This window comes from Gopherus flavomarginatus, unplaced genomic scaffold (genome assembly GCF_025201925.1).
Source record: "Gopherus flavomarginatus isolate rGopFla2 unplaced genomic scaffold, rGopFla2.mat.asm mat_scaffold_40_arrow_ctg1, whole genome shotgun sequence".
NCBI lineage: Eukaryota > Metazoa > Chordata > Testudines > Testudinidae > Gopherus > Gopherus flavomarginatus.
In genome coordinates, this window is record NW_026115078.1 from 558,486 (window position 1) to 584,489 (window position 26,004).

General features: G+C 52.3%; 1 long non-coding RNA gene and 1 other non-coding gene across 2 annotated transcripts in view; both read left to right on the top strand.

Annotated features, from left to right (window-relative positions):
- The window catches only part of LOC127042414 (uncharacterized), a 181,672-nt gene that overhangs the window by 22,281 nt on the left and 133,387 nt on the right, over positions 1–26,004 (top strand). The gene's annotated exons all lie outside the window — the stretch shown is intronic.
- Positions 17,970–18,051, top strand: TRNAC-GCA (transfer RNA cysteine (anticodon GCA)). The gene has a single exon. It is a non-coding gene; the product is annotated as a tRNA-Cys (tRNA).

A 26,004-nucleotide genomic window follows, 5' to 3' on the forward strand; every position in this document is an offset into this window, starting at 1 on the left:
CACAGTTCCTCATCCACACAATCAGGGTGACAACACTCCACATCTCACACCCCAACAACAAATAAACTGGGGATACCATAGCTGCCAAAGTAACCATCCCAGGCTGCCGTGGCCGTGTCACGCACGGTGAGTGTGTCTATGCAAACATGATCAGACCCTGAAATCCTTTTCCACACTTGCCATAATTCACCACCAGATGGGAGGGTAGAGTTCATCCTGCTTCTGCTTACATAGGTATCTGTGCCCCCCACAGCCCCCTAATCCCACCAGAACCCATCTAGCCTGGATAATGGTATCTGTCCACTCCACAAACCTCTAAGCCCCCCAGGGAACCCACAAGCCCAGATGTAGGCATCTGTATGCCCCACACACCCCTTAATACCCACAGGAACCTTCCAGACTGTAGGTAGGTATCTGTGACCCCTAGAGCCCCACAAAGTCCCTCGGGACCCCTACAGCATGGATGTTTGTATCTGTGACCGACAAAAACCGCCTAAGCTACCCAGGGCCACCTACCATCAGGATTTAGGTATCTGTTCCCCTCCTCAAACACACCTAATCCCCCCGGAACCCCTCCAGCCTAGATGTAGGTATCTCTGACCCCACGAATCCGCTAAGACATGACAGGACCCCTCCAGGATCGACATAGGTATCTGTGCCCACACAACCCTCCTAAGACCCCCAAAACCCCTCCAGCCTAGACGCAGGTATCTGTGCCCAGCATGAACCCACTAAGGTCCCTAGGACCCCTCTTGCCTGGATGAATGTATCTGTGCCCCTTACAAACCCCTAAACCCCCCCCAGGATCCCTATAGACCGGATGTAGATATCTGTGCACCCTCACGAACCCACTGATCCTCCCAGCGACCCCTACAGCATGGAAGTAGGTATCTGTACCCCAAAATTCCCCAAAGCAACCCCAGGACCCCTACAGCCTCGATATAGGTATCTGTGCCCCCGCACAACTCCCTAATACCCCCAGAACTCCTCCAGCCTGGACGTAGATATTTGTGACTTCCAGGAACTCCCAAAGCCCTCCCCAGGACTTCTCCAGTCCCTACATAGGTATCTCTGCCCCCCACCAGCCTTCTAAGACCCATAGGGCCCCCACCAGCCTGGTTATAGCTATGTGTACGCCACACAAACCCCCTAAGCTCCCCAGGGCCCCCTCCAACCGGTACGTAGGTATCTGCGCAACCACAAACCCTTAAGTCCCCCAGGGACCCCTCCAGACCATACGTAGGTTTCTGTGACCCTTACCAACTCCTTAAACCCCCAGGGACCACTACAGCATGGACGTATGCATCTATGCTCACCACAACCCCCTAAGCCATCCAGGGACCTCTCCAGCCCTGACGTAGATATTTGTGCCCCTCATGAAGCCCCTAATGCCCATCAGAATGTCTCCAGCCTGGACGTAGCTATCTGTGCCCCCCATGACCCCTAAGTCCCCCAGGGATCTCTACAACCTCTACATAGGCGTGATGCTCTGTGCATTACCCTGCATGGCCACATGTTGTCACTGTTCCTCTATGAGAGAAATGCTCTGTGCATTACTCTGCATGGCCACATGGAATCACTGTTGCTCCATCCAGGAAATGCTCTGTGCATTTCCCTGCATGGCCACATGGTGTCACTGTTGCTCCATGCAGGAAATGCTCTGTCCATTACCTGGTGTGGTCACAAGGTGTCAATGTTGCTTCATGCGGGAAATGCTCTGTACATTACCCTGTGTGGCCACACGGTGCCACTGTTGCTCCATGCAGGAAATGCTCTGTGCATTACCCTGTGTGGCCACATGGTGTCACTGTTGCTCCACGGGGGAAATGCTCTGGGCATTACCCTGCATGGCCACACAGTGTTACTGTTGCTCCATGCACGAAATGCTCTGGGCATTACTGTGATGGAGTGGGGACTGTCTGTGTGGGGGATGGGAGAGCAGCGGGTGAGTTTAGGTGAGGGACAGGACCTAAGCCTGTAACTTAAGCTAGGCAGCTGGGAGGGGGTCAGCACCTTTGCCCAGTAAGCTGAATAAAGGAAGGGGCTGGCTGGAGGGAGTTAGTTCAGTTTTGGTTTGGAGCTGGGTTGTTGGAATTCAGGGAATCCCAAACTGGGAACTAAGCTTCCTGAACCCCCAGAAGGACTCGATTGAGGGGTCCTGGTTGTGCCCAAAAGCCCTGCAGTATCCTTCGTTCCTGTTGGCCAAAAAACCTTCTGTTTTACTGGCTGGCTGAGTCACGGTGTGTCCCAGGAAGAGGGGTGCAGGGCCAGATTCCACCACACTACGTGACACCCCCTAAGTCCCTCTGGGACCCTTGCAGCCTGGACATATGTACCTATGCTCACCATAACCCCCTAAGCCATCCAGGGACCTCTCCAGCCCTGACGTAGATATTTGTGCCCCTCATGAAGCCCCTAATGCCCACCAGAATGTCTCCAGCCTGGACGTAGCTATCTGTGCCTCCCACGACCCTTAAACCCCCAGGGATCTCTACAGCCTCTACATAGGCATGATGCTCTGTGCATTACCCTGCATGGCCACATGTTGTCACTGTTCCTCTATGAGAGAAATTCTCTGTGCATTACCCTGCGTGGCCACATGGAATCACTGTTGCTCCATCCAGGAAATGCTCTGGGCATTTCCCTGCATGGCCACATGGTGTCACTGTTGCTCCATGCAGGAAATGCTCTGTCCATTAGCTGGTGTGGTCACAAGGCGTCAATGTTGCTCCATGTGGGAAATGCTCTGTGCATTACCCTGCCTGGCCACACGGTGTCACAGTTGCTCCATGCAGGGAAATGCTCTGTGGATTACCCTGCGTGGCCACACGATGCCACTGTTGCTCCATGCAGGAAATGTTCTGTGTATTAGCCTGCGTGGCCACACGGTGCCACTGATGCTCCATGCGTGGAAATGCTCTGTGCATTACCCTGTGTAGCCACACGGTGTCACTGTTGCTCCATATAGGAAATGATCTGTGTATTACCCTGCATGGCCACACGGTGTCACTCTTGCTCCATGCAGGAAATGTTCTGTGCATTACCCTGTGTGGCCACATGGTGTCACTGTTGCTCCACGGGGGAAATGCTCTGGGCATTACCCTACACGGCCGCACAGTGTTACTGTTGCTCCATGCGCGAAATGCTCTGGGCATTACTGTGATGGAGTGGGGACTGTCTGTGTGGGGGATGGGAGAGCAGCGGGTGACTTTAGGTGAGGGACAGGACCTAAGCCTGTAACTTAAGCTAGGCAGAGGGGAGGGGGTCAGCACCTTTGCCCAGGAAGCTGAATAAAGGAAGGGGCTGGCTGGAGGGAGTTAGTTCAGTTTTGGTTTGGAGCTGGGTTGTTGGAATTCAGGGAATCCCAAACTGGGAACTAAGCTTCCTGAACCCCCAGAAGGACTCGATTGAGGGGTCCTGGTTTTGCCCAAAAGCCCTGCTGTATCCTTCGTTCCTGTTGGCCAAAAAAACCTTCTGTTTTACTGGCTGGCTGAGTCACTGTGTGTCCCAGGAAGAGGGGTGCATGGCCAGATTCCACCACACTATGTGACACCCCCTAAGTCCCTCTGGGACCCCTGCAGCCTGGACGTAGGTATCTGTGCCCCCCACCAAACTCCTGAGCCCCCCCCCGACCCCCTACAGCCTGGACCTAGATATCTGTGCCCCCCACGAACTCCCTAAGCCCCCCAGGGACCCCTTGAGCATGGACGTAGGTGGAACCCTTCTGCCAGGCTGAACTGATAGCAGCAAGGACTGGGTTCAATACATAGGGGTCCCTTGCCTACAATGTAATGCTAACCAGCTCGAGCCCCCACCCAGTGACATGGGAAAATTTTACATACGCACTCCTAGGTGCCTCAAAGAGGCAATACTTCCCCTCTCGCAAGCACAGAGTCTGGGTGTAGCAGAAAATGTTTAATAACGTGAGATAAACAACATAGCATTAAATTGGGAAAACACCTCAACTAGGCCGTGTCCTTTTCCCTGGGCTCATGAGTCCAGCAGTCCCCAAATCACCCCAAGACTCCAAAGTCCAATATCTCCAACGTTTCAAGAGTCCAGCAACCCCAAAATCACCCACAGATGCGCAACCCCAGACTTCAAGAGTCTATCTGCAGGGTTTTTCCCCCTGCCAGCCTGAGTAGAAAGGGGCACCTTATGTGGTCAACTGCTGACTGCTCTGCCTCTCCATGGGATTCTGCTTTTGCCTTCCCCACAAACTGCTCAGCTCGGTCCACCAGCTGCTTTGCCAGCCAACCTGTGTTCTGCTCCAGCTATCCCCTAAAACTGCTAGACTCACCTCACTCCGTGGGACACTCCCACAAACTGCTCCTGTCTGCCAACTACTGTGTTCTGCAGTACAGGTTCAGAGTCCCCCACAAGCTAACACATCTTTTCAGTGACTTCAGCTCAAGAACCTAGAAATTCAACTTTTAAGAGAATAAAAAATCAACACTGCTATTCAACTGTTAAAAGAAAAAAAGTGCAATTGGTGACTCTAGCTCACCCAAGGAGCCCACTCCCTTGTCTAATGAGTGCCACTCAACTGATGGTGAGAATCCCTGTCTCAAAGCTGTTTCACAGTTCCTCATCCACACAATCAGGGTGACAACACTCCACATCTCACACCCCAACAACAAATAAACTGGGGATACCATAGCTGCCAAAGTAACCATCCCAGGCTGCCGTGGCCGTGTCACGCACGGTGAGTGTGTCTATGCAAACATGATCAGACCCTGAAATCCGTTTCCACACTCGCAATAATTCACCACCAGATGTGAGGGTAGAGTTCATCCTGCTTCTGCTTACATAGGTATCTGTGCCCCCCACAACCCCCTAAACCCACCAGAACCCATCTAGCCTGGATAATGGTGTCTGTGCTCTCCACAAACCTCTAAGCCCCCCAGGGAACCCACAAGCCCAGATGTAGGCATCTGTATGCCCCACACACCCCTTAATACCCACAGGAAACTTCCAGACTGTAGGTAGGTATCTGTGACCCCTAGAGCCCCACAAAGTCCCTCGGGACCCCTACAGCATGGATGTTTGTATCTGTGACCGACAAAAACCGCCTAAGCTACCCAGGGCCACCTACCATCAGGATGTAGGTATCTGTTCCCCCCCCAAACACACCTAATCCGCCTGGAACCCCTCCAGCCTAGATGTAGGTATCTCTGACCCCACGAATCCGCTAAGACATGACAGGACCCCTCCAGGATCGACATAGGTATCTGTGCCCACACAACCCTCCTAAGACCCCCAAAACCCCTCCAGCCTAGACGCAGGTATCTGTCCCCAGCATGAACCCCCTAAGGTCCCTAGGACCCCTCTTGCCTGGATGAATGTATCTGTGCCCCTTACAAACCCCTAAACCCCCCCCAGGATCCCTATAGACCGGACGTAGATATCGGTGCACCCTCACGAACCCACTGATCAACCCAGCGACCCCTACAGCATGGAAGTAGGTATCTGTACCCCAAAATTCCCCAAAGCAACCCCAGGACCCCTACAGCCTCGATATAGGTATCTGTGCCCCCGCACAACTCCCTAATACCCCCAGAACTCCTCCAGCCTGGACGTAGATATTTGTGACTTCCAGGAACCCCCAAAGCCCTCCCCAGGACTTCTCCAGTCCCTACATAGGTATCTCTGCTCCCCACCAGCCTTCTAAGACCCATAGGGCCCCCACCAGCCTGGTTATAGCTATATGTACGCCACACAAAACCCCTAAGCTCCCCAGGGCCCCCTCCAACCGGTACGTAGGTATCTGCGCAACCACAAACCGTTAAGTCCCCCAGGGACCCCTCCAGACCATACGTAGGTTTCTGTGACCCTTACCAACTCCTTAAACCCCCAGGGACCACTACAGCATGGACGTATGTATCTATGCTCACCACAACCCCCTAAGCCATCAAGGGACCTCTCCAGCCCTGACGTAGATATTTGTGCCCCTCATGAAGCCCCTAATGCCCACCAGAATGTCTCCAGCCTGGACGTAGCTATCTGTGTCCCCCATGACCCCTAAGACGCCCAGGGATCTCTACAGCCTCTACATAGGCGTGATGCTCTGTGCATTACCCTGCATGGCCACATGCTGTCACTGTTCCTCTATGAGAGAAATGCTCTGTGCATTACTCTGCGTGGCCACATGGAATCACTGTTGCTCCATCCAGGAAATGCTCTGTGCATTTCCCTGCATGGCCACATGGTGTCACTGTTGCTCCATGCAGGAAATGCTCTGTCCATTACCTGGTGTGGTCACAAGGTGTCAATGTTGCTTCATGCGGGAAATGCTCTGTGCATTACCCTGCGTGGCCACATGGTGTCACTGTTGCTCCACGGGGGAAATGCTCTGGGCATTACCCTGCATGGCCACACAGTGTTACTGTTGCTCCATGCGCGAAATGCTCTGGGGATTACTGTGATGGAGTGGGGACTGTCTGTGTGGGGGATGGGAGAGCAGGGGGTGACTTTAGGTGAGGGACAGGACCTAAGCCTGTAACTTAAGCTAGGCAGCGGGGAGGGGGTCAGCACCTTTGCCCAGGAAGCTGAATAAAGGAAGGGGCTGGCTGGATGGATTTAGTTCAGTTTTGGTTTGGAGCTGGGTTGTTGGAATTCAGGGAATCCCAAACTGGGAACTAAGCTTCCTGAACCCCCAGAAGGACTCGATTGAGGGGTCCTGGTTGTGCCCCAAAGCCCTGCTGTATCCTTCATTCCTGTTGGCCAAAAAAACCTTCTGTTTTACTGGCTGGCTGCGTCACTGTGTGTCCCAGGAAGAGGGGTGCAGGGCCAGATTCCACAACACTACGTGACACCCCCTAAGTCCCTCTGGTACCCCTGCAGCGTGGACGTATGTATCTATGCTCACCACAACCCCCTAAGCCATCCAGGGACCTCTCCAGCACTGACGTAGATATTTGTGCCCCTCATGAAGCCCCTAATGCCCACCAGAATGTCTCCAGCCTGGACGTAGTTATCTGTGCCCCCCACGACCACTAAGCCCCCCAGGGATCTCTACAGCCTCTACATAGGCGTGATGCTCTGTGCATTACCCTGCATGGCCACATGTTGTCACTGTTCCTCTATGAGAGAAATGCTCTGTGCATTACCCTGCGTGGCCACATGTAATCACTGTTGCTCCATCCAGGAAATCCTCTGTGCATTTCCCTGCATGGCCACATGGTGTCACTGTTGCTCCATGCAGGAAATGCTCTGTCCATTACCTGGTGTGGTCACAAGGCGTCAATGTTGCTCCATGTGGGAAATGCTCTGTGCATTACCCTGCCTGGCCACATGGTGTCACTGTTGCTCCATGCGGGAAATGCTCTGTGCATTACTGTGATGGAGTAGGGACTGTCTGTGTGGGGGATGGGAGAGCAGGGGGTGACTTTAGGCCCGGACACTTGCTCAGCCTGTAACCTGAGCTAGGCGAGGGGAGGGGTCAGCACCTTTGCCCGGGAAGCTGGACACAGCAAATGGCCAGCTGGAGGGATTTGGGGTAGTTCAGTTTCGGTTTTGGTCTGGGTGGTTGGAATTCAGGGATTCCCAAACTGGGAACTAAGTTTCCTGAACCCCTAGAAGGACTTGATTGTGGGGTCCTGCTTGTGCCTCCAAGCTCTGCTGTATCCTTCGCTCCTGTTGTCCAATAAACCTTCTGTTTTACTGGCTGGCTGAGAGTCACTGTGAGTCCCAGGAAGAGGGGTGCAGGACCGGACTCCCCCACACTCCGTGACAGACCCTAAGCCCCTCCGAGACCCCTGCAGCCTGGACGTAGCTATCTGTGCCTCCCACCAAACACCTAATACACTCAGAGATCCCTCCAGCCTGAACTTAGGTATCTGTGCCCCCCACAACCCCCCTAAGCCCCCTAAGAACCTATACAGCCAGAACATTGGTATCTGTTCCCCATATAGACTCCATAAGCCCCTTGCAACACTCCAGTGTGCACGTAGGTATATGTGCCCCTCAGAAACCCTCTAAGCCCCCAGGAACCCCTACAGCCTGGACATAGGTATTTGCACTCCCACAATCCCCCTAACCCCCCCCTCCCGGGACATCTGCAATCTGGAGGTAGATATCTGTGCCCCTCACGAAACCTCTAACCCCCCCTGGGAACGATACAGCCTGGACATACATATCTGTGCCCACTCGAACCCCTAAAACTCACTGGTACCCCCACAGCCTGGACATCATAGGTGTCTTTGGCCCCCACAAATCCCCTAAGACTCCCAGGATGCCTCCAGCCTGGACGTAGCTATCTTTGCCCCCCACTAACCCCCTAAGCCCCCCTGGTAACCCTACATCCTGGATGTAGGAATATGTGCCCCCCACGAACCCTCTAAGCCCCAATGGGACCCTAGAGCATGGAGATTGGTATCTGTGTCCCCCCCAAACTCTCTAAGCCCCCCAGGGACCGCTATGGCCTGGACATAGGTATCTGTGCACCCCAAGGCCCCTAAGATCCCCCGGACCTCTGCAGCCTGGCTGTAGGTGTGACGGTGCTGCCCGTGGGAGCCAGCTCAGCTCACTCAATCAGAGTGCATTGCAAACAAAACAGGGCAGACAAATCCCAAACGCTGCTGGTTATTTCAATACTTAGATTTACCAAGCCAGCACAAAACAGCTTCTGTAGTACCTCACTGGTTACTTAGAAGTTTAAACCACGCAGTTCCCTTAAAGTACCCAGCCTCAGGCCTCCGTCCAGACACACCTGTTAGATATGATGATGATTCCTGAAAATCTTACTTCATCATATAAAAGAAAAGATTCTTCCGATCCCAAAGGATCAGCCACATAACCAGGTTCAATTATAACTTAGATTTTACCTAAAATACATGCTATAGCCAATTCTTATTAACTAAGCTAAAATTTATTAGAAAAGAAAAGAGAGAGAGTGAGTGTTGGTTAAAAGATTAATAGACATATAGACTTGAATTCAATTTTTGAGGTTCAGATACAAAGTAGACATGAGCTTGTAGTTGCCAAAAGTCCTTTTAGAAATAGTCCATAGGTTATAATCCAATGTCCATATTCAGGGTGGCTCCAGTCAATGACTGGGGATCTCAATCATTGTGGCTTAAGGTTTCCCCCTCTTGAAACCCAAAGCAGATCTGAGATGAAGAAGGATCGTGTCCCAGGTTCTTAAACATTTCCAGCAGCCTTTCAGCCTGAGAAAACAATACGCTTAACTCTTCTTCCAAACATCCTGGCAATTAGTACATCCATCAAACAGTTCAGATACAGATTACCACAACCTTCAAAGAGACACAGACAATAATACTATTTCACTCAAGTATCATCATAAATGTTAATATTCTTTTTTTCTCTTTGAATTAAAACTATAGCAATAGACAAGACTTCTTTGCTGACATCACAAGACCTGAGCAAAAACCTCCCCTTCTACCTCTAACACTGCAGACTTGCATTTCAAAGCTCTGTTCATTTACATATCTTGTTAACCAGTTTTTAAGGTTCACCCATGGGTCAGGTCAGTCGGTGAGGTGAGTTAATTAACTCTTTCTGGCCCTGTCACCTTTCAATGAGATATTAGATTATACTTATGTCATTGACTCTAACCCAGACGGCAAAGTTCGTTGTCTGACCGCGAGAGAGACAGGCAACACCAGCAAGGTCCGATCAAAAGCTCTTTATTGACAAGTGCACGCATCAATAGAGAGCAGCTCGTCTCCAGAGAGAACCAGCCTGCTCTTTACATCTTAGTATAAGCCTATGTAGACAGTTCCGTCGCGTCATAAATTATTCACTGGAGCAACCCACCCCCTTCTTCTAACAACTAGAAACTAGACACCTTTAGTATACATGCATGCCTAAAGTTAGAAATGTAGGGGAGTTAAAAACAAACAAAGAACAAAACCAGGGAGCGAAAACAAGGAGGCTGGGAAACTAGGACTCTTATCAGTTCTTCGAAGGAGCTGCCCGAACACAGCACATCTGGTACTATGCCAGGAATGCAGCTTCTCTCTTATCTCACTTTTTCCCAGCGCTTGTGAGACATGCTGCCGCTTCTCAGTGTTTTCCACTCAGGGATTACCCACAAACCTCTGTTAGCCTGACTTTGGTCAGGTTGGCATACCTGGTTTTGTCTGCTATATCTTTATTCAGGCCTGACAATTATAATGTCACAGTCTCGGTGAGTTGACTGCTGCAGCTCCCCGTAGACTCTGCCTGCGCCTCTTACCGAGCTGGAGTACAGCAGGCGAGGGGAGAGCACTCAATGTATTGCATCTACACTAGACGCGGTATATCAACCCCCGCTGGATCGATCGCTGCCCACCGATTCGGCAGGTGGTATAGACATACCCCGAGTATCTGGTGATCGGAGCTGGACCCTCGAGGGGGACACATTGAAGGAACTCAGGGGTTAAGGTGCCTCTATTGTCAACTGTCAGGGCTGCTGTGGCTCAGAGGAGGGTGCTTGACTGCCTGGCAGGCTTAGGCGCCGCAAGCCTTGGAGGTGGGAGAAGTGAAGCGGCCATGGCGTGCTCGGGGTTCTCGTGCTCGGAGCAGGGGTGAGCTCGGGTGACGGGGGTGCCGCAGGGCAGAGCAGGAGAGTTGCCACAAGAGGGGAGCCTCAGGGTGGAGGGGGGAGCTGCCACGGGTGGGGCGCCTCAGGGCAGGGGTGCAGGGGGGGGAGGGTGCAAGGTGGAAGTTTCGCCTAGGGCATGAAACTTCCTTGCACCGGCCCTGCCCCACGCCCTGCCTGCAGCCAGCCCTGCACCCCCTGCCCTGCCCTGCCGGCAGTCAGCCTCTGTCTCCAGCCAGCCCTGCACCTTCTGCTTTGCCTGCACCAGCCGCATCCTCCCTGCCCTGTCTCCAGCCAACCCCTGATGCACCCCCCTGCCTGAAGCCATTCAGCCACGCAGCCCTTGCCCTGCCTGAAGCCAGACCCTACCTCCAGCCAACCCCACATCCACTGGTGCCCTGCACTTCCCAGGGCAGTAACCCTGCACATCTGCTTCAATGAGGGGGGCAGGGAGCAGCTGGGACCCACACATGTGCACACCCTAGGGTGACCAGACAGCAAGTGTGAAAAATCGGGACGGCGTGGGGGGTAATAGGATCCTAGATAAGACCCCAAAATTCGGACTGTCCCTATAAAATTGGGACATCTGGTCACCACAGCACACCCCCAGGACTCCTGAGTTCCATTGCTGGGTTTCCTATTGGTTCCTCTGCTGGTTGTTTTCCTTTTCCTGGGGACTTTGGGCAAGTTCCTCCCCACTCTCGGGCTCTGTCCCCAACAGTCAAATGGGGATTTCATACCTTCCCGCTATTGGAAAGTGCTGGGAGAATCCCCCAGCAAAAGCTGCTCTGACAGTGCTAAGCAGCATCTGACCATTCAAGGTCGGAGCTCACTGCCCAGGAGGAGTGCTTGGCTCTGGGGTTTCACTTCAGCCCCGTGTAGAGAGAGAGCCCTAACCATGGAGTTTGGCTCAAGAAGACCAAGTCTCCAATTTGTTAAGGGTGTTTTGAATTTCAATCCTGTGCTCAAAAAGTGCTTGGTGTCAGTTGTAAACTTTAGGAGCATGCTCTCCACTCCATTTTCCAAATCATTCATGAAAATATAGAATAGTACCTGACACCGGACTGATCCCTGCCAGACCCACTAGGTTCACCCTTCCCGTTGGGCAGCTAAACATGGAGAAGGGCTCCTGGAGTCTTGGCTTTCAACCAGCTCTGCACCCACATTACACTGATTGCAGCTGGACTACATTTCCCTCGTTTGCTTCTGAGAATGTCCTATGGGACTGTGTCGAAAGCCTTAGTAACACCAAGCTAGATCCCATCTATTGTTTACTCACCTCTACCAGGCCCAGAACCCTGCCAAAGAAGGAAAGAGGATTGGTTTGGAATGATTTGTTCTTGACAATTCCACGCTCACTAGTCATAAGAACCAAATCATCCTGTAGGTGCTGCTGACAAACTGAGTGTTTAAGAATGTATTGCAGGATCTCTCCAGCTATGGCAGTCAGGCTAGCTAGTCTGTAAGTCCCAGAGGTCTTTTTGTTCCCCTTGAAAGATAGGTCCTGTCTCGTTCATGGATGGGAAGATGTTCTTTTTCAGAGGTCTCAGACGAGAACTGGGGCACAATACCTGGTGTGTTAAGGCCACAAAAACGGAGGCAGGAACCTCTTCTCTGCTGCTGGCAAAGAACCACAGGTACCTAAAAGATAGGGACTCACATCTTTGAATGGGCTTTAAAAAGGCAGTGGTTAATAAGTTTGGCCCCGACCATTTCTTGTTTCCACAGACTAGACATTTTAGCAAACTTTAGAATTCCTTGGTGCTAAACACTGTGAAACTCCCCTTTCTCCTTCACAGAGGGCTTTAATACCCCTTATCTCACTTGGGCTCTAAACTGCCCATAGTTCGAGAACTGTTCCTGTTCCGATTGGACAGATGGGAGAAGGGAAGTGACCTACCCAAGGCCTACACAACAAGGCGATGGCAGAGCCAGAAAGAGAAGCAACCAGTTCTGACTCCTGTTCTAACAGATGAAAACACCCCAGAGCCCAGGAATCGAGATGGTGGGAAAATTTCATTCAAACCGTTTCTGTCCGAAAATCCCATTTAGACTAAACCAGTTTGTTTCTCAAAATCATAACAAGTGGGATGAAAGATCTTTGCAAAAATATTTTCTTGCAAAACAAAAGCATCTCCTCTTTGTCAGAGTGTGTTAAATTGTCTCCTCGCACACAAAGAGGAGACACTTACATCTCAACCATTAGATAAGATGCTTCAATCTGAGCTAAGTCGTTGCTACTATTAACAAATTCAAAATAAAAAAATACAAATAAAATAGACGATTTCAGCTAATCTATTATGTCATAATCTGGGAAACTTCATATTATGCACTACTTCTAGTGACACTCCCAAATGGATCCGCATCCTTTACACACCATGAGGTAGGTAAGAGCGGATCATTATTATCCCTACTTGAAAGAGGGAGAAGCTCAGGCTGAGAAAGAAGAATTGACTTGTCTTAGGTCACACAGCCCGTCAGAGGCAGTGTTGGGAATAGGACCGAAGAGCCCTGATTTTCAAACAAACCATCGGATCTTGAATTTCAGACATTGAATGACCTGAATACTGTGCTCTCAGATGAGCTCCAGACCAACAACAGTGACAGTAATTATTCAGCAAGTATTTGAGGAGAACTGCAATGTTAGAGGGAATCATCAACTGCTCAGAGACAATTAATGCAGAGAAGCAGCAAAATTAATCAAAGATAGAACTGGTTCTGACTTATTTACTTGATCTTAAAAGAGAACAACAAGGACCTGAGTCTCCTCCCTGTCAATATCCCCCTGCTCAACCAATCAGGGTAGAGACGGAGGACGGGAGGCTGAGGGTTCTCACCAGAGAGCCCAAAGGATGGCCCAGATCATCGGTGGGGATCACTGCCCGAGCACTATTTCAGTCCCACATTTTTGGGTGGACCTTCCATAGTGGGAGCTGCAGAGGACTTCCCTGCAACACACACACACACACCTCCGTCCTGTTGTTGGGAAGGGAACAGGAGAAAGGACAAAAGAAGCAAGAGAAGAAGAGGAGGGAGGGATGGAGGAAGAGGTGAAACAAAAAGGACAAACCCTAATGTCCCCAGCGATTCTAAGGGACAAAATCCCAGGTGCGCAATAAAATTCTGCCTCCTTAAGCTCGTGTTTTCCATGCCTAGAATTCACTTGTCACCAGATAGATCAGACTGAACAGGTTTCAAACCTCCAGGAGGCTCTTACCTTCTAAACAGGGACGGCTGTTTTCTAGTAAAATCACAACAAGGGAAGGAGGAAACTCGAAAGAGGTTCCTCCTGGCGCTCACGTCCATGACCCCAAATTATATCTCAGTCCTGAAAGAGAGACCTGGAGAAGGAAACGTGCTGAAGCAAAGCCACAGAGGTCTCTGAGGTTTCCCTGGCCCCTCGCCCCTGTCCTGCCTGGCTGATGTCAGCATCTCTCTGTGAGGTCACCACCTCCCCACCACCTTTGACCAATAGTCTGAGGTCCTGCAAAAGGCCTTTGTGATGTCACTGCCACACCCCTCCCTTGCTGGGCTAATGTCCTGCCCCTGGCCAGTCACTTTGGAGGTTTGAGCTACTCCCTGTGGATCACCCCACTCAAGGAGCGTTCGTTCTAGGCAGCAAGCCGGCTAGACAGGAAAACATCAGACGCTGCTCCCAATGCTACACTCAGTTTTTCAGAAATTAGTCGACTTCATGGTCAGAAGACACCATTAGAGCATCTAACCTGCATATCACAGGCCTCATGTATGACATAACAGCTACTTTGGGGGCAAACACATTCCAGAAAGGCATCTAGTCTTCATTAAATGACATCAGGAGATGGTGAATCCACCACTTTCCTTGGTAGCTTGCTCCTGTGGTGAATCATCCTCGCTGTTGACTATTGTGCCTCAGTTGTAATATGAATTTGTCTCTTTTCACTTTCCAGCCATTGGGTCTTGTTATGCCTTTCTCTGCTCCATTCAAGAGCCCGTAAATACCCAATCTTTTCTCTCCATTAAGGCCCTTCAACATTTCAATGAAATCACCTTTCAATCTTCTTTTGATAAGCTAAACAGGTTGAGCTCTTTCAATAGCTCACTGGAAGGCATTTTTCTCCAGCCCTCAGAACATTTGGTGGCTCTTTGCTGCCCTAGCTCCAATTTCACAACATCTTTTTCAAATGAGGATACCAGAACTGGAGGCAGTATAAAGGTTGTATAAAGGTAAAATTAAATAGGTTGCAGAGGAGTTTTTTTTAATTTCGGCTTTTGTTGCTAAAAATTTTGTCTCTCTGCGGTGAGAAAAAACACTCCCCGAATGCCAAAATTTGAGCCATGAAAAGCGGCAGTGTGAACAGCGCATCATAGGTGGAGCTGTGCTCCCGGTGACAAAGCTCCTGCCCCTCATTGGAGGTAGTTTGGCTTTGTTGCCGGGGAAGCTCTCTCTCAGCGATAAGGACGGCCACACAGCGCACCTTACAATGGCATGGTTAGAGTGGCACAGCTGCACCGTGGTAAGGTGCGCGGTGTAGACACAGCCTCAGAGCTGGGGAAAGCCGACAGGCGCTGAGGAGCACAGGGTTCAGACAGAGACATCCGGTAGGAGAGGAACTATTCACAGGGATTCTCTATAGCCTAGTAAGGTGGAGAGGATGGAAGATGACAATGTACAGGTAGGTTCTGATGAGAAACAGTGAAATGAAAGAGTCTCCCTCAATTACATCATGTAATAGTAGACAGCTAAAATGGGACACATTTTAGAAGTGCTTAAATACAAACGCTAAACGTCTAAGTACTAAGACTGGTGAATTTGAGTGCCTGGTATTGAGTGACGATATTGATAGAATAGGCATCACAGAAACCCTTGCACCCCCTCCTGCACCCACATGGGGAGACTGACCTGTGAGCATGGAGCAGCTGGCATTGCTGCCCCCCACTCCTCCCTGGAACGCTGCTCATCTGGGCACCCCTAGGGGCTGTGGGATGTGGGGGCAAGAAGTGAGATCATCCGAGCTCCCTGCATCCAGGTCACTTTCCTCAGCCGGGCTGCATAGCGGGAGGGCAGAGAGCAGCAGCTTCTGATGCTCCCCTCACAGCACAGCCCAAGTGGGAAAAGTGACCAGGACGCATGGAGCACATAGGGTGGCTCCTTACTCCCCTCAAACCTCTATGGACCCATGGAGGAGCATTGTGGCAGGGGAGAGCAGTGAGCACCTTTGCACTGTCACACGGTGCCCTTTGACCCCTGGAGCCCTGGGCGGCTATCGGGGGGCACCACCCCTAAGGCCGGCCAGGCTCCCCAGAACGAGCAGCAGAAAACACAGAGACTGGCCACACACTGAGCAGTGGTAGCCTAGGCGGCTCGTAATGGAGGCTCAGGGGGGAGGGGTGTCATAACATTTTTTTCCAGATTTGGACCTTAGCGTCCAAAATATGGGTGTTAGCATGAAAACCTCCAAGCTTAGTTACCAGCTTGGACCTGGTAAAGCTGCCACCAGCCAGGGATTTATACAGTGCCTGGTTCACTGTGGTCTCACCAAAACCTTCCCCGGGGGACCCCCAGACTCAGATGCCTTGAGTCTCACAACAAAGGGGAATAAACCATTTCCCTTCCCCCTCCTCCCCTCCAGGTGTTCCCTCCCTGGGTTCCTGGAGAGATATACAGAAGCAAGCTCCGTGAATCTAAACAGAGGGACTCCCCCCTCCCTGTTTCCAGTCCTGGAAATAGAAGTACCAAGATTGCTAATCTCTCTTCCCTCTTACCCAGAGGGTATGCAAGGTCAGGCTAGTAAATCTAACACAACGAGATTTTCCCCCTGACTTCTTCCTCCCACCAATTCCCTGGTGAGCTGCAGACTAAGTTCCCTGGAGTCCCCACTAAAGAAAAAATCCAACAGGTCTTAAAAAGAAAGCTTTATATAAAAAGAAAGAAAAGGACATAAAAATGGTCTCTCTGTATTAAGGTGACAAATACAGGGTTATTAGCTTAAAAGAAAAAAATGAATAAACAGCATTATCGAAAAAGAATACAATTTAAACATTCCAGCAACTACACACATGTAAATACAAAAAAACCAATATAAACTTATTGTCTTATTATCTTTGTACTTACAACTTGGAAACAGAAGATTAGAAAGACAGGAGATAGAAAAATCACTCTCATAGCCGAGACGCCACAGACACAAGACAAAGAACAAAGAACTCACACACAAACTTCCCTCCACCCAGATTTGAAAAAGTCTTGTTTCCTGATTGGTCCTCTGGTCAGGTGTTTTACGTTACTGGTGTTACCCCTTTATAGGTAAAAGAACATTAACCCTTAGCTATCTGTATATGACAAGGGGGCTCAGCCTCCCCAAACCTTGCACTGCCAAGGGGACAGTGGGGCCCATGATCAGGGGCCCTGGCCAAGTTAAGTCCCCCTGGAGAAGTCTCCCCTATGTCAGCCCCAGGGCTGGAGGAGCTCCCACTCCCTGCTACAGCCCGGGGGCTGCAGCAGGGGCACAGAGCTTCTCTGGTCTCAGGGCCACAGCGGGGCAGGGGTAAAGGAGTGATAGGGTGGGGCTGGTGGGGGAAGGGGTGGAACAGAAGTGACAGTGGATGGGGCCATGGGTGGAAGGGGGTAGAGCCACAGACAGAAGGTAGGGGCATGGTTCTGGTGCTGGGGCCCCCACACTTGTTCTCCCTTTCCCGGGGGTTTGGCATCACTAGCCCCAGCTTAGCGAGTAGGGTTCAGTGGTCCCCATAATGTGGGGTGCGACTCCTAGGGGGACACAGAGGAACATTCATGGGGGCACCTCAGGACCTGAGCCAGCCCACATAGAGGGCAGGGAGGGAGCACCACTCTGCCACAGCTCTTCTCCAACCCCACCCTCAGCCTGAGACTCTGGCTCCCAGCCCGGCGTCGACCCCTTTACCCCTGTCCTCACCCCTCACCCCAGCAAGCAACAGCCCCACTCCTCCCAGCCCCGGTTCTTGACCGTGGCTTCCGAGGGGCCACAGCCATGGCTAAGAGGGCACAATGTGAAATGTTTGGGGACCACTGGTTTAGGGTGACGTCCTCAATCACTTCTCTGCAGTCCAGTAAAAGCTATTCCTCACTCACCTACCCCTCCATCAGGACGGACTAGGTATGTTCTGCTGCCCTTCACTCATACAGGAAGGAGAATAACATTTCATTCCACTCAATCCTAAAGTCATTTGTAACCCAAGACCATCCCAAACTGGTCATTTTGGGGAAGTGGCCCCATCATGCTGCATAGCTAGTCAGAGTAGGTGTGTCTATGCAAACACGGTCTGTTCCTGAAGTCTTTCCCCAGCTCCTCACTAGGTGAGAGAGGGGAGCTCATTCAGACTCTGCTTTCGCTTAGTATTTAAAAACTCCTTAGTGTCTCTATCTCTGCCGGCCTTAGATTTCTGCTCCTGTCCGTTTTTTGACAGCTCAGATGAGGTGACCGAGTGGTTAAGGTGATGGACTGCAATTCCATTATGCTCTGCCTGCATGGGTTCAAATCCCATTCTCATCAGAGGCATTTAGTCTTCACCCTCCTTTATAGACAACCATCTCCCCCTTTGGTACAATAACAGATCAAACAATGTTGCTTGTGTTACCCAAAATTGGGTCAGTTAGTAAGCTTAGAGAGAACTAATAATGCCCCTCCCCCCCGGAGTTTGGCAGAAAGCAGCACATTTATTAGCTTGATAGCTAAGCTCAAAAGAAAGGATGGGGGAGGGTGTCACACTCATACTCACGCTCCCAGGACAGGCCTGGCAGTGGAGATGTCAGGATCCTTTAAGGTAAGTGTCCCACAGCGCAGCGATGGACGGTGCGATGAAGATCAGTCTCCCTGAGGTGCAATAGAATGTAACACAGCGAACCACTGGCCAGATGGGCCGGGTGAAGGGCATTCACTGGAGGTACAAAGGAGAGTGGGAAAGCCACTTCACAGGCATTCAAAGCGGGAAAGGACACAAGCTGGGGGAGTTTAACAGACCTTTTGAGCATACAGGTTATACAGAGCATACAGATCACTGCTGCTCCTACAACATGATAAGTTCTCAAGCAGCATGTTTCTTACTTTGCCCATCTGTCAATTTTGATGATTATTGATGGAAATATTTTGCCATTGGGTTGTGTGTTTACACAGAAATTGACATTTACCAACAAATACACAATTCTTCCAAGCCTGCCTAGTCTGCAGTTGATGGGTTTAGAGGGACACATTCACTCTTCCAGGTCCCCATTCCAGGCCTGTGCTCTCCAGGTTGTCAACTTCCCGCACTGCTGGGATCCTTCCCTCATCTCCCCCCAAACCACTGCCCCACTCCCACTTCTGGGGTCCCCTCCCTACACTGTCTAACTCCACTGCTGGCAGGATCCCTTCCTGTTCCTTTCATTTCCTGCCTCCACTCTGGGCAAAAGCTCTGCACTCTTCCCACACCAGAAGTTGAACCCAGGCCACCTGGGTGAAAACCAGGAATCCTGACCACTAGCCCATATGGGACTATTGTTGCATCTGACTAAGTGGGTATTCACCCACGACAGCTCATGCTCCAATATGTCTGTTAGTCTAGAAGGTGCCACCGGATTCTTGGCTGCTATTATTACTACAACTCAGGCCTTGGCTACACTGGAGAGTTACAGTGCAGGTGGTGGCTTTACAGCGCTGTAACTTACTCCCCGTCCACACTGGCAAGGCACATACAGTGCTGTATCTCCCTGGCTACAGTGCTGCATGTCCTCCACCTCGACGAGAGGAATAAAGAGAACAGAGCTGGTGATGCAGCGCTGGGGTGCCAGTGTAAACAGTGATTAATCTGACTACGCTGTCACTGACCTCCGGAACCTTCCCATAATGCTTTCAAGTAGAGATAACACTCTTTGTTTTGGTGTGATGCCTCTATTTGCTTTGTTGTGAGCTGAAGGCTCCCGGAGCTGCTTATCTAAAAACCAAACACAGTTACTGTTTGCAGTGAATGAGCAGAGGCAGGGGGATCCCTTTGGAACACCCACAGCTGGTGTTTGCTTGAGGAGAGAAGCAGCCGGGTGGGCACGGGGGGGTCTGTTTTGGATCAGCGGCTTATCTGGTCTGTGAGAAAAAAAACAAAGGCGGCTATTTGCATTTAGTGAATGAGAGAGGGGTGGGGGAGGAGGCTTGAACTTGCCAGGCAGGGAGCTGACACAGTGTCAGCTCCAAAAATCCACTCGCTCTGTCTCCCCCACGCTCCGTGTCACACTCCACCCCACCCTCCTCTTTTGAAAAGCACATTGCAGCCACTTGAATGCTGGGATAGCTGCCCATAATGCATCACTCCCAACAGCGCTGCAAATGTGGCCATGACAGAGTGCTGGTAGCTGTCAGTGTGTCCACACTGCAGCGCTTTCCCTAAACAGCTGTAGGAAGACAGCTTTAACTCCCAGCGCTGGACAGCTGCAAGTGTAGCCAAACCCTCTCTAAGCCGACCCCTTATGAGAACAGCAGGGACTAGCATGACTAGATGTCCCGATTTTTGGGTCTTTTTCTTATATAGGTGCCTATTAACCCCACCCCAATCCCAATTTTTCACATTTGCTGTCGGATCACCCTAGCAGGGGTTGCACACAGGGCTGCATTAACCTTCAGGTGCTGAGGTTTCCCTCTCTCCATTCCCAGAGCCTGTGATCAGGAAACAGACATCAGGGCTCCCAGGTGCTGCACAGACCATGACTGAGATCAGACCCCATATTATGCAAGGTGCTGTACAAACCCTGGGCAACGCTGAGACACCCAGGAGGTTCCCCTCAATTTCCCTGAGCCTCTGCTGCCCAACTTCTTCTGAATCCCTCTGGCTCACCCCCCCCCCACAAAAAAACCCCACCTTTCCAAACAGTCCTTCTTTCCTTGCCCCCTGATTCTGGTTTGGCACCCTGGGACCATCTCCTCTCTTTGTCTCTCCCCCTCCAGGTGAAGCAGAGATGGAGGCAACTTCAGCCACTGAAGTCAGCCTCAGCGAGCACTGCAGCCGGCCCCGGGGGAGGGGGGTGTTTGCAGACACAGGAAGGGAGCAGGGGGTGCTGGGAAGAAGGCGGCAGGAGAACAAAGCTCAGAGACCCAACATGGGGAAATTCCAGGGGTCGGGGCTCTGACACATCCCAGGTGCGGGCAGCTCCTGGGGGTGGGGCTCTGCCTCAGCTCGGGGGCGGGGCAGCTCCTGGGGGCGGGGCTCTGGCACATTGTGACGCAGAGCCCGGGCTGAACAGCTGCTTCCTGGTTCTCCACGTGCTGCCAGCAGCGCTGGAGCTGCCCGGGTCGCTGTTCTCAGCTGCAGCCAGGATCTGCCCCCGGCCCCGCTGGGATCCAGGTGGGGACAGAGACTGGGGCCCGGGGGTTCCCCTTGGTGTGGCTGGCGGGGGCGGGAGGGGAGAAGCCGGAGCTGCAGGCGGGGGAAGGGCGGTGGGACATTGTGACCCGGAGCCCCCGGGGAATGAGAGGCGCTGGGGGGCAGGAAAGTGACTCTGCCCCAGGGAGCCTGGGAGAAGCCTTGAAGGCGTCTCGGCCCCACTGGAGCTGCAGGAGGATCCGCCCGCCCACCCCGCTGGGATGGGGGGGCCGGGGCCCGGCCGTCGTGTGGGGGGGAGGGGCGGACCCCGGGCCAGGCGGGGTGGGGCGGTGTATTAAATCCCTCCCCATAGCAATGTGCTACTCCCGGGCACTGCGCATGCCCAGTAACAGCCGCTGAAGCCGCTGCCCTTCCCCTTGCCCGGACCAGCCGTAACGTTCCGCCGGGCGCTGGGGGCGGGGCTGGAGCAGGGCGGGGGAGTAACAGGGAGCGTGGGAGGGGCGGGCGCAGAGCAGGAAATTGATCGGCGGGGGGGGTCAGGCAGCTGGAGGCAGGGTTCGTGGGGGGCTAAAGGGCACAATCCGGGCTGGGGGGAGGAGCAGGAGTTGAGCTCAGGGTGAGGCGCTGGCAGAGCCCCCCCCTTTGGTGTGAGGGCGGAGGTGTCGAGGGGGGAGGAGAAGCCGGAGTTGCAGGGGGCGGAGGTCACTGGGGTGGGGTGGGTAGATCTGTCTCTGTGGAGCCAGGACATTCCCGGGGTTGGAGGGAGGTGAGTTAACTGGATCCTGTCCCTGTTTTTGCCACTTCCTCCCACACACACATTCTCTCAAGATTTCCCCTTTTCTCTCTCATTATCACACGTGGCTATAAAATCCAGGGAGATTCTCCTCTCCCCCCCGCCAATGATCAGCTCTCTAATTGCCTCTGATTTTCCCTTTTCTCTCCATACTTCTCAAATGTCAATTTAAAATCTCTCCGATGGGGGGTGGATTTTCCCACCCATTTTATCTGCAGTGATTTGTCCTTGTTTGGGTGGGAAATTGTTGCCCTGGGTCATTCCCCAGAACACGGCTCCCACTGGAGTGGGATGGGATGAGGTTCCCGTTCTCTGCCCGGGCAGGGAAGGGAAGGGAGGAGCACATCCCCCATGGAGACTGCCCAGACCCCACTTCCCAATTCCCCTGCGGCCCCCTTCCATTGTCCAGGGAGCCTTCCAGCTCCCCCCCGCCCTTAAATCAGCTCCTCAAAGGGCTCTGAGCTGCTCACGTGAATGGTTGCCCCGTGGCCGGGGGGGACCATCACATTCTGTTTATGTATTGGACAGTTATATAAAATCCAGTCCAACAGTCCCCCTTTTCCACTAGTTATTTAATAGCAACATCAAATCCCCTCCGATCTTGGTGGTTTTCTCTCATGTTATCAAATGTCGTTTGTGACAGGGTTCTATCTGCGTGTCTCAAAGATTGATATAAAATACCCCAAACATTTGCCCCACTTCTCTCTAGTTGTTTTATTTCTAATTGAATATGATGGGTTGTTTCCCAATGTGCTAAGATGCAGCGGCCTCTGGGGTGGATCCATGGTGGCCATTATTTGCTAGTGACAGCCCGTGGATCTTTCTTGCCCTCCAGGCCTTCCATTCTCCTGTTAAAGAAGCACTCCCCAGGCTCCCTCTGCCTGTGTGACTGGCCAGCAGGAGGTGGTGTTAACTTTCTAGCCACTTCTCACACTCTGTGAGGTAACACTTGCAGGGGCAGGGAAGGTGTCTGTGTGGGGAGATTGCAGCTGAAGGGGCACTGTGGTAGGGGGAGGCCTCTGGGTGGCTGGGCAGGGGGTACCCTAGTCAGGTTGGTGGGTTGTGGAGGTTTGGGGTTTTCGGGGGTGGTGGTTCTGATGTGCCCATCCCTGAGGCTATGGGTCCTGGAGGTGGGTATCGCTGGGGGCCTGGTGGCTGCAGAACAGTGGGGTGGGTGTCTCTTGGGGAGGCAGGACAGAGGGTTAGAAGGAGCCTGGTTCTGTGCCAGGGGCTCTGTCTGTGCTTCCCCCGCTGGTTCCTGGTTTTGTTGCCATGCCCAGTGCACAGAGCTGGGGGAGGGGATCCCTGGCACTAGGTGAGGGCATGCCAGGGAAGCAGAGTGATGGGTCGCACTGTAAAGCATCAGGGGGTCACACTGGGCAGAGGAGGGGGTCCCAGGCAAGTGTCAGGGTAGATCGTTCTGGAGGGTGGGGAAGTTCCTAGGCAGGCAGTGAGGGACTGAGTTCCCAGTGTGGGGGTGGGTCCCTTGAGGGGGTCCCTGGCTGCTGGGGGCTCTTGGTGGGGGGAACCCTTTGGGATTCCCAACCTGGCAATCATGGTGTGGTGGGGGTTCTCTGGCCGGTGGGGCTTTGAGGGGTATCTGGGGTCCCTGGCCAGGGACTCTGGGGGCTGCGTCCCAGGGAATATCTGATGGGATCCTGGCTGGGGGGTGTCTGGGGCCCCTGGCTGGGGGGTCTGGGCTCTGGGTACTAGGGGGTGTCTGGGGGCTGCTGCTAACCATGATCCTTCTCTCTGGTCAACTTGTACCAGAGTCCTGGCTCCTAGTCACCAGCTCACTAAGTCCATTCCCCAGTCATGTGCCCTGTCACTGTGATAACTTTCTGTCCACTTAGCAAATACTGTTAGTGTGAAATCACAGAATTTACTTTTCTCCTCTTTTGAAAACTGCAGGAACTTTCGGTTCCGTTTGGAAAATTTTTGCCCCCAGTCCTTGTCCTAGATCTGCGGGGGTGAGGGAGGTGGGAAGGGAGTCAGCACTGCCACACGATGGTCTTTTCCACAGCGTTCTGAACTCATTCTTTCTGAAATCCGGTGTCATTGAGACCGTTGTTAATCCAGTCTCTCTCTGCTCAGGATATTGGGGTTCAGCTTCCTGGGTCAGATGCTGCAGCCTCCATTGTGATCTGGGAGACCAGGCTTGGCAGCTGCTGCTCCCCCAGTGGGGCTCTGTGCTGGGAAGTGACCTTAATTAAAGCTTCTTCTCTGCCCGGCCCAGGGGATGACTTTCTGCAGCTGGTCCTAGCCCCCTAGGGCAGTCCTGGGCCCTGTTACTACCAAATTCTGAGCCAGAGTCTCCAGGTAACTGAAAAACCTCAGGGAATGTCCTAGGGTCTGGCAAGAAAGTGACTCTGCACAAACAACACCACCTCATTTCTCCTCCCATTAGCGGTTGCCAGGAGGAAATCCAGCCATGGGAGAGCAAAGCCCCCAGGAATGGGACTGTCCCAGCCACAGGGGCAGGGAGAGAGGACAGGGGAAGGAGAGACTGAAAGGGGCAGTGGGAGAAATGAATGTGGGGGAGAGATTTCCAGCTCTCTAGTCCACCCAGACACATGTATTGCTGCATCCTGGGGCAGAACCACTTTCCAGTGAACAAAACAAGGATCAGACAGAGCAAAAGCCAGTTCCTGACTCCATATTCCCCCTGCTGGGGTGTGGCTGCCGTGGGGTCAGTGTCTGAGGGAATCCCCCACAGTGACTCCTTTGGTTCTGCTCTTTTCTAGCCTTGTGTTCAGAGAAGGGGTGAGGGGAGAGAGAAGGGAGGTTAAAAATGTGTCTGTGGACTTAGCCTGGCAGGAGGGGCCAGGTCTAAATTGTAATAAACAGATTGAGCATTTCCCAGCATGACAGAATCTAGGGTGTCTGTCTGCAGGGAAAGGGCCTGGAGGAATTGTGATGTGAAATTAACTAAAACCGGTTCTGAAACGCCCACAACTGCCCTTCTCCCCCAGATAGGCTGCAGAATGTTTTGCTCCAGCTCATCCCAGCCTGGCGTGGGACAGGGAAGAGAAATGGCTGCAGTGGAGTTAGTCCAGGTAGAGATTATCGGGGGGTTGCTGGTGGGTTCCTGCTGGAGGAAAGGGAGAGCAAATACACCAGAGGTGGGAAGGTTTGCAGAGTCTGGTTTGGAGGTTGGAGCGGGGCAGGAAATTCACAGCGTGGGGAAAAGAGGAGGCCAGGGTGTGGCAGACCTGCTGGGAGTTATTTACTAAGTGGCCTAGATTCTAGGAACAGACCCAGGAGGTTTGGAGGTGGAAATGCCCTAATTTGTGAAGAGAGAAAATAACCCACCTACATGGAGCTAGTCAAACTGACCAGACTCCTAGTGCTGGAGCCTGACCTCATTAATCATCAGCTGCTGTGAGATATAAAGGGGACACCCATGAGTCAGGCTTATTGGAGCTGCCTCTCCCTTCATATCCCACTCCTCACAATGAGGAGGGTGTTGGGCATCCTACCAGCGAGCTCTCCCTGGACCCTGCTAGGGGCTCCATCTCCTGTATCAGTCAGTGGCTAGTAGGGGGGTGATGGATATGCTGGGAGAGATAAGGGGCTCTCTCTTCATCCTCTCACCCTGGCATTTGCTGGATACTCTGAGCCAGGTCGAGGTGGGACTCTCCTGACTATGATCCACCCAGAGCTTCCATTTGATTCACTCTTCTCTGCCACAAATAGTGGGGCTGTGAGTGGGGCAGCAAGTCCTTAGTGTTGGACTCTTACTCTTTCAGGGGCTGGTGACCTTCAAGGAGATGGCTATGTATTTCACCAGGGAAGAGTGGGCTCTGCTGGACCCCACTCAGAGAGCCCTCTACTGGGATGTCATGCAGGAGAACTATGAGACTGTGACCTCGCTGGGTAAGGGTTCCTGTCCCTTCTGTTCTTGGAAGGGGAAATGAAGAGTGAAGGTTCACGCCACCCCCACAATGCCATCTGTACCCTGTCCTGTTTCAGCATCACCCCAATAGGCTAGTGACACACATAATACCAGAGACCCTCCTCTGCTGCAGAACACTTTGGGAACAGAGCACAGGAGCCGTATTGCACAGTGTCAAATATCTCCTGTTTGCTCAAGTGAAACTGGGGGTTAGGTCTGGCATAACTGTCCCATACCCCTAATCATTTTTCTTGCCCTTTTCTGAACCTTTTCCAATTCCAATATTTCTATTTTTGAGATGGGGTGACATGTGCATGCAGTATTCAAGATGTGGGTGTATCATGGATTTATTTGCTGTTTTTACAAATATGATCTATGAGATATTCTGTCATATCTATCACTTTCTTAATTATTTCCTACATTGTTCACTTTTTTTCACTGCTGCTGCACATTGAGTGGATGTTTTCAAGA